Below are 14,457 nucleotides of genomic sequence, written 5' to 3'. Positions count from 1 at the left end.
AAATTAATTAATAATTTTATCATGTGTCTTAAAAATCCAGATTAGCTAAACCCTACTTTATAATTTGTTTCTGAAATAAAATGTGTATAATTAAATTGTATCCAATTACAAAAGTGAAATTAGCTCTAAGTAAAAATAAGAGTGATTGGGCACTGATCAGAGAGAAGGGGGTTTCACTTTTCCTATTTGTAAGTGGGACAATTCGCTCAAAATTTTAAAACTTTCTTAGTTTCTTATATCTGGATCAACCTTCAACACTCGGTTAACCATCTCTTTCTACTTAACCGCGCTTCTCATGTATTTTCGGTATATAGATATTGACACTTCCTGAAGTTGGGTGTTACACATATATTGGGCTCCTTATACGAAATATGCTCATTTTCCTTATGAACTTCTTTTGTTTGGCAAAATTCCTTTTGGACTTTCAGTTGCGCTTTGGGCTACACTATTTTTTAATTATTTTTCAAAATTTTTTTGGTTAATTCGTTAATTTGCTTAAATAAATATTTTGGATTTGAATCTCACTTTTTGCATGTAGTAATTTATTAGCCAATAACAAATTCTTAAATATTTAAATTCATAGTAAATTAATCCTTAACATATTAGATTAAAAGATATGACAAAAAATAATAAATAAAAATATACTTTTAAAAGAAAAAGTTTAAAAGAAAAAGTAACGATTAGAAACCCTAATCTATCTTTCTAAGCATCTTTCTACTACTTAAAAGAGTACAAGATTCAAATATACATGTTACTTTTTAAAAACATCAAAAACAAAAATTCAATTTTTTTTTGTTTAAAAGTTAAGAGAATAATTAAAATGATAGAGAGGATTCTAAATTATTTTTCTTTCACAAAAAAGTAAGACTAAATTCAAATGGAATGCAAGTCTAACACAATTGGCAATTGTCAGCTATTGAAGTGTTTATTAGGGATGAATGTGAATTGGATCGAAAATGACCAAAATCTCGATTTGATCTACACTAAAATTGTCAGATTAGATCTGTACTAAAATTATCGGATCAGATCTAATATTCACAATTTTTAAGTTCGGATCAGATATCGGATATATCTACAAAATATAAAAATATTTTTAAAAATTTATTCAATCCGATCCTTTTAGTATGTGGATCGGATCAACATTCGAAAACTTTTGAATTGGATTCGGATAAATACCGCGAATATGCGAATCGGATCTAATCCATAAACACCTAACATTATATTTAACGATAGATGTCTCAATTTATTTTTTGATAATTTAAGACTGAAAGTTCGACCACCCATGAATAAGGGAGGAGAAACTTTTGGCTTAAAAGCCAGTAAAAAACATTTGAGAATAACAAAACATAGATCAACAACAGTACATAAGCAATTATCTCTAACAAATATAACATTATAACACCCACATAATAGTACCAAAGACAATAACAACAGTCAAACCTTTAGCATTGCCGTCCACGTGAATAAATGTTATTCATCTCGACCAAAACAGAGGAAAATCACCAAGATTACTTGCACCACATTATGCTTTTTGGGCAAGTATGCAATAGCTGTTCACTTTTCCAAGTATATGAAGCTTTTATTTGATGTCACCTTCTTGACTTTAGCCAACCCTCTTTCTCCCTCTTGAACTAGTTTTGATGGATAACTCTTCAATCTTCTCACTTTCGACTGACACCTTTCTAAGATACACTAATGCTGCTTCTTCACTCTGCAGCTCAACTTCAACTGAGCTCCCATTCTCTAAGTTTTGAGAGCCCATCTTTGAATTTTACATCCTCTCCATCGCTACTATGATTCCTTCCTTATATAGCCTCTCTTTTCTTCTTGGTGAGGATCAATTTTGCTTCTCTTTTTGTTGATTTTTCTTTATAGCTCTCTTATTTCTAGAAATATTCGTAGTAATTCTTTTATCCTTCAGACGCTCTATAGCACCAATTTTTACTCTTAATTTTCTTTTAGGTTTTGGTTATTTGTACTTTTTTTTCTGCTATTGTGACATTAGGACTTACTGCAACCTTACTCTTTTGGATTTTATTACACCTAACAGATTCATTATGTAGAGTTTCATTTTTGATAGTTTCTTCAAAGCCAAGTAGATATAAGAGAGCAAAAACAGATTCATCATCATACACATTATGGGCTACTTCAACCTATTTTACTTCATTTCGGATCATTTTTTTACTTGGAACACCAACTAAATCCAATTAAATTTCTTATGTCACTTCATCCGTATACCTATCATCCTCAAATATTTAGTATGAAATAAAAAAAAATGAGAAAAAAAAAATAACATCTATCCTTTTTTTAACTAAAGCTAGATATTATTTTATTCCATAAGAAATAAATATTGGTCCACACTTGGACAACAAGACATAGGAAATGGGAGTCTCCTAATCACGAGTGAACAATAATCGAAACAAACAAAAGCTAAAAAGAAAAGAAGTAGCATATTCAAGAAGAAAAGAAGAAGAATATTCACAAAGAAGGAAGCGGATGGTTTATGAACTCTAGAGCTAATTTTTCTATCAGAGCCAGTTTTCTTAGGTGTTAAGCATTTGCCTTTAAAGAGTTGAAGATTTCTTGCAAGCCAAATCTCCCAAAGTGTGTATGCGAACTAGGTAAGAAGATTCTTGCTTTGTTATTTTAATTTAATAAAATTGAAGCTTGTTCCATGGCGGTTGGTAATGTTGATTTGCAGGAACAAGGTGCTATTTGAGTTTTGTCTAGATTGCTGCTAATGACATGTGAAGAAACAGCGGAAAGCCGATTTAGGGTGTTGGTGACATCATTGGCAAATCGACAGAATATGGGCTAATCTGGAGTGGAGTCTCTCCATGAGAGGTAAGCCATTGTGACTTAACTTCCATAGAAATACTCTAATTTTTGGAGTGTATTTGAGTTCACAAATTATTTTCCAGAATTTTCTGTCTCTAAGTCGTTATTTAACTGTTGTTCATGAACATGATAGAAGTAGAATGCAACATCATATCCTGAAGATATTGAATATAACCTATTTTTTTCCTTGCTCCAAATTAATTTATTCTCTGTTTGTGTTATAGTGGTTTGGCAGATTATTCTCGCCACCTCTATAGGATAATTGCTTTGGATTAGGTTCTGATTTCACCTTCAATCTTCCTTAAATAGTTGTTTAACCTAGATGAGAGTAGGATTTGTTGATTGGGTGTATGTTAAATGGAGGGTTATCATCAAACCAGGGATCTTCCATGATTTTGATAGTTTCACCTCTTCGTATTTACCATTTAATATCCTTTTCAAGCACCTTACGATGGGTTGGAACTAATCTTCACCTTCATAAAAGTTGAATATTGAAGTACCTGCTTCTGTAAACCTTGAAAAGTAAGGAGTGTTCCTTAGTGCTCAGCCTCCATTATTATTTCGTCAACATAGTCAGATTGAATGCCTTGAGGTCTTTGAATCCAAGTCTTCCCAGTGCTTTAGGTCTACTCATGACATCCCAACTAATCTACTACATCCTTTTCTCATTATAGTGCTGTCCCCACCAAAATTGCATCATAATCTTGTATAGTTCATCAATTAAAGAATCGGTAACTGAAAACAGTTTAGCATGTACATTAGAATAATTGAAGCAACAACCTTCAATAAAACATCCGTCCATTGGCTAACAGTAAAAAACGCTTTCAATACTGTAGTTTCTTCATTACTTTCTTCTTGATCTAGTTAAAAATAATATCTATCCTATATGAATTAAGTTTGTAAATAAAATCACAAATATAAATTGCTTCTTAAATATTCTTATGTCATTTTTAACATACTGATTCTTGATTAAATTTATACATGATGGAGTTTATCTCACATCCTATAATTGAAAAGTGCACATTTGTCATTAGCAAAAGGTCTTGGTAGAACTAAAATACAAAGTGATTTAGTGTATGTTTGGATTCACGTTGGGCAAACTGGAGTTTGAATGGAAGTGATTTTGTAGAATTGATTTTGGTTAAAAGTGAGTTTGTGCCAATATGATTTGTGTTTGGCAATTTTTACTAAAATTGATTTTGATAAAATAAATATTGTTTGGATAATATTAGTTAAAATCACTTCTAGATAAATAATTAATTAATTACTAAAAAAATATAATATTAAATTATAATATTATTTTTTTAAATATATTTAATTTTTTATATATTTTTTATTATTTTTTATAGTACTCTATTTTAATATATTATAATTTTTTATTCTTATAATAAAAATTAATATTTATTTATAAAATTAAAAATAACATATAAAAATTGACAACTTTTTAAGTATTTTTTTATAATAAAAATTAATATTTATTTATAAAATTAAAAATAACATATAAAAATTGACAACTTTTTAAGTATTTTTTTATAATAAAAATTAATATTTATTTATAAAATTAAAAATAACATATAAAAATTGACAACTTTTTAAGTATTTTTTTATAATAAAAATTAATATTTATTTATAAAATTAAAAATAACATATAAAAATTGACAACTTTTTAAGTATTTTTTTATAATAAAAATTAATATTTATTTATAAAATTAAAAATAACATATAAAAATTGACAACTTTTTAAGTATTTTTTTATAATAAAAATTAATATTTATTTATAAAATTAAAAATAACATATAAAAATTGACAACTTTTTAAGTATTTTTTTATAATAAAAATTAATATTTATTTATAAAATTAAAAATAACATATAAAAATTGACAACTTTTTAAGTATTTTTTTATAATAAAAATTAATATTTATTTATAAAATTAAAAATAACATATAAAAATTGACAACTTTTTAAGTATTTTTTTATAATAAAAATTAATATTTATTTATAAAATTAAAAATAACATATAAAAATTGACAACTTTTTAAGTATTTTTTTATAATAAAAATTAATATTTATTTATAAAATTAAAAATAACATATAAAAATTGACAACTTTTTAAGTATTTTTTTATAATAAAAATTAATATTTATTTATAAAATTAAAAATAACATATAAAAATTGACAACTTTTTAAGTATTTTTTTATAATAAAAATTAATATTTATTTATAAAATTAAAAATAACATATAAAAATTGACAACTTTTTAAGTATTTTTTTATAATAAAAATTAATATTTATTTATAAAATTAAAAATAACATATAAAAATTGACAACTTTTTAAGTATTTTTTTATAATAAAAATTAATATTTATTTATAAAATTAAAAATAACATATAAAAATTGACAACTTTTTAAGTATTTTTTTATAATAAAAATTAATATTTATTTATTAAATTAAAAATAATATATAAAATAATATATTTTAGTACTCTTTTTAAATACTCTTAATAATCTTATTTTTATTATTATTTTAGGTTCTAATTTTTTACAAGTTATATTTTTATTATTCTTTATAATTAATTTTTTATTTAATTTATCATTTTTAATAGGAACAATAATATATATTATAAAAAATTAAAATAGTAAACAGTGCACAAAAATTAAAATAATTGTTTTAATATTCTCAGTATTTATATAAAAAAAATTATGGAAAAACCAATAATAACTAGCAACAACCTAAACAACCTAAGCGTGCGTTGAGTAAACGCAGAAGCTATAATTTCTTGCTTCTAGTGAACGAGTTTTTGGGATGCAGAATCACGTTGGCATTGAGAGAAGAAAAGTTGCCAAACATCAAAGAACAGCGTTCAAAGCACTGAAACGCACTTTTATCCTCTCCAACGTGTTTCACAAACACACCCTTAAAAGTACATATTCCTTAACGAAAAAACAACTATTTTTTAACTTTATACCCATGAAAGATGGGTTCCGTACATCAAAAGTATCCAAACCCTAATTTTTTGTTGACTTTTTAATAAAATTCCCAAATTATTCCCACCCTTTATCTTCAACCTCAACTCCACACCATCTCTTCTTCCCCAAATCCCAAGGTGGAGCTTGCACCAGTTTTGGACAGTGACAGCAACGACTCGTTGAACTTGTGATGACTCATCTGAACCTTTAAATAACACAATCTGAACCTCTAAATAAGGTGTGCACTCATAATATACTCCTCATTGTCTCAACAATACATCATGAGAGTTCTCTAAATTCTTCTTCTTTCTCTATTTTCTCTTAACTCACCTTTCTGTTCTCTTTTCTGAAGAGCATCTGGTACCTTCCCATGGTATCAGAGCTCTCAGGTTTTAATCCAAGGCAACTCCATGCAAATCCCAAGCTTTCGCAAACTCTATTGCACGAGCGACAATAAACACCGTCTCTTTCAAGCTCGATGATGATAACTTCGTTCCTTGGAAGTGTCAAGCACTAGCATTCATCAAATCAAACAGATTAAAGGAGCATCTCAATCCAAAGAAGATTCTGAAGCGATACAAGACCGATGAAGATCACGAAGAAGAAATTGAGCTCAGGAGTTCATCGATTGGGTATAGGATGATCAATTCCTAGTGTTGTGGTTATTTGCGTTGATCGATCCAAGCTTCACAAGTCAAGTAGCAAATTGTGAATTTGCATGTGAGATGTGGTACAAATTGGAAGATTATTTTGCAAACCGGTTGAAATCTAAATTGAAACAGCTCAAAACGTAACTCAAGACTATAAAACTGCAAGGATCGGTGGCTGATTACATGACCAAGCTTGAGAAGGTAACAAATGTCCTATCTGCCCTAGGTGTACCTCTTTTGAGTGAAGAATTTGTTGAAGCAGTGTCTCAAGGTTTAAATGAATAGTATAGTGCATTTATTACTATGATTAATACCAAATCTGATGAAATAATAGAAAGTGAGGTAGAATCACTGCTAGTAATTCAAGAAAAATTAGTTGAAAGGTTTAAACGAACTGTAATAGGAACAATACAAGTCAATTTAGCTCAGGGTATCGATCAAAAGCCACAAAATCAACAATATAACTATCAAGAGTATCAATCAAGCTTCCAGCAGCAGCATCAATTTCAAGGAAGAGGTAAGAAATTTAGAGGGAAATTTAGAGGAAGAGGAGGTTTTAGAGGTGGAAGATCTAGTTTCTGTGGCAATTCTAGGCCGCAATGTCATCTTTGTGGGAAGTTTAGACATAGACTATGGAAATGCTACCATAGATTTAATCAAGACTTCCAGAATCCTCATGAGGCTGTGACAAATGCACCACCTCCACCTTCATCCTCCTTTCACATACCACAGACTGATCAACAAGCTAGAGCTATGCTTGCAGTAGCACAGCCAGGAACATCTCTCACAAATCAAGCCTAGTACCTGGACACTGGTGCATCATATCATCTGACATTTGATGCAAATAATATGATTGCAGGCTCAGAGTATGAAGGAACAGATCAGGTGTTAACAAGTAATGGCCAAGTTATAAACATAAATAGCATTGGCAAACCCATACTATTTGCTAAGTCTAATTACCACTACTTTAAACTATTAAATCTACTACATGTGCTTTCCATCACCAAAAACCTCATTAGTATGGCTAAGCTCTTGACAATCATGTCTTCTTTGAGCTTCATCTATTTAATTGTTTTGTGAAATGTCAGGAGACCAAGAGAACTCTGTTAAAAGGGTCTCTTAGAGGAGAATTATACCACTTTGAGAATATTAGAGTGCTTGCAAAAACAGCACAATCAGATGCAACATCTCACACATCCACATTGCATAGAGTCTGCAATCTCAGTCCTTTGAATTCAGGTCCTAGTCTTGTAATAATAGGCAGTACCAATAATGTAAACACTACCTGTAATGATAAGTCAGTGTATGATTTCAATATGTGGCACAAAAGGTTAGGCCACCCCTCTACAAGAATTGTTGAAAGAGTCTTACAAAATTGTAATGTTGGATGCATAAATAAAACCAAATTTTTATCAAATGACTTACTGTGTAATGCTTACTGTCAGGATAAACTGTACAATTTACCCTTCTCAAATTTTCAAACAGTTTATGATCAACCTTTAGAACTAGTCTTCTCAGACACATGGAGTCTAACACCTATTGTCAATAGCTCAGGCTTTAGGTACTATATAATTTTTATTGATGTTAAAACTAGATATACTTGTCTATACCTCCTCCAAAACAAGAGTCAAGCTCTTCACGCATTTATTCAATATAAACTGTTAATAGATAATAAGACTGGTCATCGGATTAAAACACTTCAAACAGACAATGGCAAGGAGTACACCTCACACTCCTTCACACAATTTTTGATTGAACATGGGATTGCACATAGACTAAATTGTCCGTATATAAATCAGCAGAATGGAAAAGGCGTAAGAAAACATCGACATGTGACAAAAACTGCCTTAACACTTTTCTCACAAGCCTCCATGCCTTTTAAGTTCTGGGATGAGGCTTGTCTCACTGCCACTTATCTCATTAACTTATTGCCATCTGTCACTACACAGTATAAGTCACCATATGAGCTTTTGAACAATAGAACTCCAGATTATAGGTTCCTTAAGGTCTTTGGATTCTCTTCCTTCAACTTCGACCCTATCAGCAACATAAGTTCAATTTCAAGACCCACAAGTATCTTTTTTTGGGATACTCACCACATCACAAAGGATATAAATGCCTATGTCCCTCTGAAAAACTCTGTGTGTCAAGACATGTAGTTTTTGATGAGTCTGAATTTCCATATTAGTCATTGTTCTTTAGTCAAAAGCTAACCCCAAAGGCATCAATACCCTATATATCTCAACCTACAATAATGCCCATTACCCTTAACAAAGTCCCTGCATTACCCAACAAGCAACCAGAATGCCCTCCTGAAGCCTTGCCAATCTCAGTAGCACCAACACCACGAACCAATTCACCAAATCCTGCCACAATCACAACTTGTCAAGAGAGCCAATCTCCCATCACCCAATCAGAACCTCACAAATTACAATGCCACCCTCTCACCCGTATCTCCTACATCTGCATTACCAAATCTCACAAAATTCAAGCCATCCTCAGTTGCTCAAGCCTTGTCTTTGCCACACTGAAAGGCAACAATGGTGTAACCTGAAGGGTACAGTTTTGACAGCGATCTTAACTTGAGAAGACATCATACGATCTCAAGCAAGCTCCCCATGCTTGGTTTTTGAAGTTGAGGAGCACTCTTGAGGGCTTTGGTTTCACAAGCACCACCTCTGATTCATGTCTATTTGCCAAACATTCCTCATTCTCCATAATCTATCTTTTAGCATATGTCGATGACATTCTAGTTATAGGTACTACTGTAAGTGAAGTGAACAAGCTGATTGTTGATTTGACCAAGGTCTTTACACTCAAGGATTTGGGAGAAATGAGTTTTTTCCTTGACATTGAGGCTAAGAGGTCAGCCATAGGCTCCCTAGTGCTTAAGCAGTCTAAGTATGTACGAGATTTACTCATGAGGGCTGACATGGTTGATGCTCAGCCTATGCCCACTCCTATATGATGAACATTCTCAAACTTGATACATCTAGTAAGTCTTCGATAAGCCATCGCTGTATCGCTCTGTGGTAGGTGGATTACAACACGCCACCATCACAAGATCGGACAATGCGTTTACGGTGAACAAGGTCTCTCAATTTTTGCACACTTCCTTAGAGCAACATTGGAAGGTTGTGAAGAATATTTTGCAATATCCAGCAGGGACAACAAACATGGGTTTAGAGTTTCATAAGAGTGAGAATTTTAGAATTTTGGCATTTTGTGATTCTAATTGGGCAACAGATCCGGTGGACAGAAAATCTCACACAGGATACTGTGTATTTCTAGGCTCGAATCTTATTTGCTGATCAAGTAGAAAGCAGGTTTTAGTGTCCAGGTCTAGCATTGAAGCAGAATTTAGGGCATTGGTTGATGCCATGATGGATACCATGTGGTTGTAGAAGTTGCTATTTGAAATGCATCTTCCTCTAGGTACAACACCTACTTTGTTCTGTGATAATCAAAGCACCCTGTTGATGAGTCAAAATTCAATCCACCACAGTAGATCAAAACACTTCGAAGTTGACTTGCACTTTGTTCGAGACAGGGTGATTCAGCAGCAGGCACATGCTATGCATATTCCTTCCTTTGATCAAATTGCGGATACTCTTACAAAACCGTTGTCTCATGATGTATTTGTGAGATTTAGAACCAAACTAAGGTTGGTTTGACAACCTTCCTCAGTTTGAAGGGGATATTAGAGATAAAGTGTAGTTTGTGCTAAGTGTAATAGGGTTGTTAGTCAGTTAGAGAAAGTAGTTAAATGAGGATAGTAGTGCTAAACTTGTGACTAATTAGTACCACTATATAAGGCATGTATCAATGTAATAACAAGGTGCATACTCATAATGTACTCCTTATTTTTTCAACAATACATCATGAGAGTTCTCTAAATTCTTCTTCTTTCTCTGATTTCTCTCAACTCGCCTTCCCGTTCTCTTTTCTGAAGAGCCTCTGGTACCTTCACAAGGTTGAAGATAAAGGGTGTGGTAGTTTAGAAATTTTATTGAAAAATCAACAAAAAGTGGGTTTTGATACTTTTGTCGTACGGAACCCATCCTTCATGGGTATAACGTTAGTTTTCTTATATAATGGATACTTTTGTCAACGTTTGCAAAATTCCTGAGTGCAAATGATTGTTTCTCCTTCCTTAATTGTGCACCAAATCAATTTATTACTTAATCAAATATGTAGTAAATTTGTATTTTGCTTTTCTATGTTGTTTGCAAATTGCAACTAGGATCTCTCACTTTTGATATTTTCAACGATCAAAACACTAAAATTTCTTTTTTTTTTTTTTGATACTTTTGTCATATGAAACCCATCTTTCATGGGTATAACGTTAGTTTTCTTGTATAATGGATACTTTTGTTAACGTTCGTAAAAGAATTCATGGGTGCAAATGATTGTTTCTCCTTCCTTAATTGTGCACCAAATCAATTTATTACTTAATTAAATATGTAATAAATTTGTATTTTGCTTTTCTATGTTGTTTGCAATTAGGATCTCTCACTTTTGATATTTTCATAGATCAAAACACTAAGATTTTTTTTTCTTTTTTTTCTCGATAGTTGAACAAAAACACAAGAATGCATATACAATAATTACCACAGAAATAATAACTCCCAGCCAAAGACCAAAACTCTATGCTCGCAAATGTTAACGCGTTTTGAAAAAAAATAAAGACAATGATATTTTTTGAACTCTAAAATTTAAATTTTAAATCTTAAATTATAAACCCTAAACTAAATCCTAAAATTCTGAAGTTTAAACAATAAATTCTAAAATCTAAATAGCCATGGAATAAAATTTAATAAATATAAAACTGCAATTTTTTAATCAATAAAGAATGTAGTACATCTTTGTTGATAAAAAAAAGCATTGAAGTGTATTCATCACTCGCTATACTGCACATAATCAAAAGAAGGGTAAATTATTAAAACTGTACCCAGTTTTTAAAAATACAAACAAAAATAACCTCACTTTTCATAATGGCAAAAATATTTTTAAAATACTATAATATGCGACAAATATAATAATAAAAAAACATATATTTAACATTAGATATTTTTATCGTAAACAAAATAAATTTTTTTCTGTCTTAAAAAATAAGACAATTTTAGTAGTTCACGCTCAAAGAAAAGAAAACAAAAGCCAAAGTTTTTATTTGACGAACAGTAGCTAAAGCACTCAATTACAGCAAAAAAATGGAGTTAATTCTCAGTTAATCCCTGAATTTGTATGTGAGTCTCAATTTAGTCTCTAAAGTTTCATTTGCCTCTATTTAGTCTCCAAACTTTGTAAATGTGACTCACATTAGTCTCAGGACAATCCCGACACGTAAATGTTAATGGAGCGCTGACATGGACAACCAGACGCCACGATTGAACTTGTAAAACAACATCGCTTTGGTTTTGATGCTCAAATAGCTAGCGGTATTCACAGGTTTGGATAACCCGATTACCCATCTAAACCCGATCCAAACCAATTAAATTGGTTCTGAAACTGAGCTCACACTGTCACTTACTCACTCAAGCGGCAAATCGGTGATCTCTTACTCCCCCTCCCTCACAGTAGCGGTCCCTCCTCATCGGCGTATTCTTTCCCTCCCCACCACGGTCATAGACCTAAACTTCTTAGCAAACTAAGCGCCACCCACATCTGACACTAAAGACTTAGGAAGTGATATAGTCACACCTAAATCCTTAAGTGTAGATAGGTAGACTTCTGCGACCTTTGAGTCGGCGATACAAATATCGTTGCCAAGGATAGCATACTTATAAAAGCGCTTTCCCGGATATATCTTATCCGCACACCACCAAATGGTGGGACAGCGTAAAGAGCAGCCACGAAGTGAGATATCCAAGAGGTTGTCCTGATCCTTGGGCTGATAGTAAAGTAATTCGCTCTTGAATGACAGGTCTACTCTCGGATACAAAGGTTCTCAACGCCGAAAGTCTTATGGTCCAATGGTCCACAAGAGAGAATCACTCTCTCCTAAGGAGCTAGGCACTAGATCACTCACTCAAGGCAGCAACCGTCCTCTGTCACCAGCAGCAACGTCATCGTCTCCGGCCAGGCTAGACTCACGTATGTCGTCCTTGCTTGCATCGTCCAGTTGTCAACAGTGCCTCGTGGTTGTTATTTCCTCCGATCTGTGGTGGCTGTCTTCTTCGGTGTGTGGTGGTCATCTTCTATGCTGCGTGGTCTTCGTCTCCAACAAGCTTTCGGTTTTTTTTGTCTTTCCCTCTATTGCTTGCCTGAGCCTGTGAGTTTTTCTGTTGTTATAAAAAATTGGTCTCTATTTTATTTAATTATGATCTTTATTTTTGTTTAATTATGGTATCTGTTAAGTTCTCTTAATATTTTTTGTTCAATTATGGTCTCTGTTGTTAAATTGTTATACAAAAAAATTGGTTTGTTTTGAGAATTTGAGATTGTTTTGTTATAAAAAATCTGTGTCATAAAAAGTTGGTCTGTTGTTATAAAGAAAAAAATTTTGTGGCTGATGTTCTGTTATTTTTTTGCAGCTGTACAATAAAAAAAACTAATCTTACTAGTGACATTATCATTAGAAGCAAATCCTCTCCAGTAACTTATGTATTATGGCAATTTCTTATGTATTTGGCTATAATTGTGGATTATTATGGATATTTTGTTATTGTTAGATTATTATTATTGACTTGTTAATTGATATTACATATTTATAATATTTACAAAAATTCAAAAAAAATTCTCATTTTTTTAATTTTAATTTAATTGAGTATCACCAGTATAAAATACATGTTAGAATACAAACACATTTTAAAAATAAATTAAACCACATATGTATTTATCCAAAAATACATTGGTAGCTGATTTTAGTGGTTGATTTTGGTGTACGAATAACATTTTTGAAAAAACACAAAACCAAACCAACTTGAACCAATTAAATCCAAACTAATTCGATCCGTGAATACCCTTCTTACAAATAGCCCACAAGACACTATATCACTTGATGTAAGAGAAAAGGTTTCAATAAATACCATTTAGGATATTGTTTTACACCCACAAATAGCCTATGTCAGCATTCCGTTAACATTTGTGCACTGAAAATTATCCCAAAGACTAACATGAGTCATATTTGTAAAATTTGAAAATTAAATGGAGACAAATGAAACTTCCAAGACTAAGTTGAGCAGATCAGGACCAAGTTAAGGATTATTTAAAAAAAAATGACGACGAAGCCAACAGAATCGTTCAAGCATACACTCTCTCACAAACCCTAACCAAACAGAAGCGCGTCATTTTCGCTGTCAAGCTCTTCTTGAACGGCCATCTTCTGGTGTCCACGTCAATAGAGAAGACCCTCCACACTTACACCTTCACCAACTCAGGCTCTGAGTCCAAGAGCTGACACTATTGCTGATGCATGAGAAAACTCATGCTCTAAGTGCAAAGTTGATGACGATGATAGAGTAGAGTTGAAAGAGAGAACGGTTAGAACATGCAAAGATAAAAAAAATAAAAGAATGGAATTATGGATGAATCCCATCTAATTTAGTTACACAAAGGTATTTATATACAGAATAAAAAATAGTAACTAACTTCTAACTAGGACTAACAAACTTAAGTTAACTTCTAACTCAAGTTAAGCTAATTAACTCTAATATTTAAATATCTAGCTGCAATAAACTAAGTGAAGCAGTAGCTAGTTGCAGCATAACTAACTCCACACATATAATAGTTAGTTTTGCACGCACTAAGTCAGCTCCTCTATCACTACTGGCTGAGCCTTATTGTCCACAATGAGGAATATGAGGGCCATGAGCAGGCCATCTCCAATCTGACTTTCTCCTTAGACTCTCGCTTCTTGGTCTCCACCTCCGATGACAAAACCCTGAGCCTCTGGGACATACCAATTGGTTCCCTCATCAAAATCCTCCATGGCCTCATCAACTACGTCTTTTGTGTTAACTTCAACCTCAATCGAACGTCATTGTTTTTGGTTCCATCGAT

General features: G+C 32.0%; 1 long non-coding RNA gene across 1 annotated transcript; it reads left to right on the top strand.

The window, feature by feature from the left end:
* LOC107633830 lies at positions 2,287-13,126 on the top strand. The gene is made up of 3 exons (XR_001618746.2): positions 2,287-2,621; positions 2,702-2,844; positions 12,990-13,126. It is a non-coding gene; the product is annotated as an uncharacterized LOC107633830 (long non-coding RNA).

The sequence above is a fragment of the Arachis ipaensis genome, chromosome B01 (genome assembly GCF_000816755.2).
Source record: "Arachis ipaensis cultivar K30076 chromosome B01, Araip1.1, whole genome shotgun sequence".
NCBI lineage: Eukaryota > Viridiplantae > Streptophyta > Magnoliopsida > Fabales > Fabaceae > Arachis > Arachis ipaensis.
The sequence above is the reverse complement of the archived record's forward strand: the minus strand, read 5'-3'. Positions and strand labels throughout refer to the sequence as shown.